This window comes from Pteropus alecto, unplaced genomic scaffold, assembly GCF_000325575.1.
Source record: "Pteropus alecto unplaced genomic scaffold, ASM32557v1 scaffold34, whole genome shotgun sequence".
NCBI lineage: Eukaryota > Metazoa > Chordata > Mammalia > Chiroptera > Pteropodidae > Pteropus > Pteropus alecto.
Window position 1 is genome coordinate 2,675,036 of NW_006435763.1, and position 2,109 is coordinate 2,677,144.

At 54.5% G+C, this 2,109-nt stretch overlaps 1 protein-coding gene across 1 annotated transcript in view; it reads left to right on the forward strand.

Annotated features, from left to right (window-relative positions):
- Positions 1–2,109, forward strand: part of SHISA9 (shisa family member 9) — a 262,273-nt gene that overhangs the window by 2,460 nt on the left and 257,704 nt on the right. The window lies entirely within an intron of this gene.

A 2,109-nucleotide genomic window follows, 5' to 3' on the forward strand; every position in this document is an offset into this window, starting at 1 on the left:
AGGGCTGGGCGAAAGGGAGGCGACGGAGGTGGAGAGCCAGGGGAGGGAGAGAACAAAAGCCTTGCTTGGAGCGGCCGCCTCGCTTTCCTGGAGCTGCCAGGTCCCTGGAATCGGGACCTTGGCTGCTCCCTCCCCCCTTATTTCTCTCGCCCCTCTTCTCTGCCACCACCTCTCCCGACTCCCCTTGCCGCGGCTGGCCTGGACTTCTAGGGCCTGAGCCCCCGCCCCGCGCGCCAGTCACCCCCGACACCCCCGACACCCTGATTCGTCAACTTTCCCGTTTGCCTGATTCATTATGCAAGTCCCAGCACGAGCAAGGCGCAGCAGATGGGAGAAGGCATTTGGGGATTAATGGAGCTATTTGCCTTTTGCTTGTTTTTAAAGTGTCTCACTTGATTCGCACAACCCAGTAACTTTGGAGGCGAGGATACAGCGGCGAGGACGCAGCCTCAGACCCCGGAGAGGCGAGGGGTTGGTGTGAGGTTCCAGCGGGTGGGGTCGAAGAGCGACAGGCGGCCTGCGAACAGCTGGATGGCTGTGGAGCAAGCTTTATCCTCTATCCCGAGTAAGGGCAACGTAGTCACCATGTGTCACCTGTCCACACACACGCACACCCCATACCTCCACCGGGGGCCTGAGTGTGCGCGTGTGTATGCACGGGCGCTCGGCGCCTGCCTAAAAATTCTGAACAAAGAGACCCAGCAAAAATAGGCGAAGGAACATCACCACCTCACTAGTAATTATTTTCTATTTATACGCAGAGTATCCGATGACTTTTTTTTCTTCCGAAGGGGAGGGATTTGGAGGACGAGGTGAGGAAGTTCCTCTCGGTTTGGGTCAGCAGGGAGGTGTGTGCATGGATGGTGAGATCTTGAGGCACAGAAGTGAGCTCCGAGGGGATTCAGGGATCCCTGATCTACTAAAAGAGTAGAGCGCTGGCCCCGCCCACCTCCCATCACCTCAAGGTGCCCGGTCCCCAACCCCACCGGCCCGGTGGTTTCACTTCCCCCGCATCCCCGCCGTCACCATAGATTCCCGAGGTCTGTGTTAAGGTGAGGGTGCCATAGACGCAGGACTGCGGCAGCGCCTGTCGCCTTGGTGGGGAGAGGTTTTCCCAGGGATAGGTAGGCTGTCTCGCAGATTCAGGTTAATACCTCTGCGGAAATCTTTGCCTAGCACTTTCCTTGCAAACCCGCGCTTAAAGGAGTCCTCTCCGGGGTTGCTGGTGGTGGCAGGGATTTCGGAGGGGTGGGAGGAGGGAAACGGGAAGGTAGGAGAAGAGCTAACCTTTGAGCATCTATGGGAGAAAATGATGCTAGCTTCCGGCCCTCTTTGATCTGGGTTTCGCCGTGAGTGTGCACTCCACCTGATACCTTAGGGCCCAGCAAGGACTCAGCTTCCTGGCCCTGCCCCCTTGCAGCTGTTAGGGGAAAAAGAATCACTACGGCTCAGCCAGTGGCAGCCACATTCTTCTGCAGGTACCAGGAAAGGTGTGCTTAGGGGGTGGGATCTTGGGGTACCCAGACCTGTGGTAACAGCCTCAACGCAGGCCCTCCTTGTATACATTTTGGGAATTCCAGAAAGAAGTCCAAGTACACAGACCCGAAGAGAGAGAGGAGTTAATTTTTACTGGCAGCTTTCAAGGGACCTTTTTCAACCTTGGCACTGTTTAGGGTCACCTGTAATTCTTAAAAAACACAAGACAACACAACAACAACACCAGAAACCCCGCCCTAGGCCTCACTCTAGACTGTTTAAATCAAAATCTTTAGGGGGAGGGCCCGAATGTCTGTACTTTTGTAAAGCTCTCCAGGCTTTACAATGTTCAGCCACTCACTGTTGAGGAAAAGAAATAATATTTGCAGAGCACAGTTCTGGATGCCTGGCACTGCACTAAGGGTGTGTGTGTGTGTGTGTGTGTGTGTGTGTGTGTGTAAAAATATTCTTTCCTTTAGTTCTCACAACTACCCTGTGAGACGGGTGCTATTTTAATTCCCACTCATGGAAGAGAAAATCATGGTTCAGGTTGGGTGGGCTTGCCCAAGGTCACACAGTTAGAAAACTGTGCCATATCTAGCCCCCTGGTTTCCACTGTGTCTGGGGCAGACA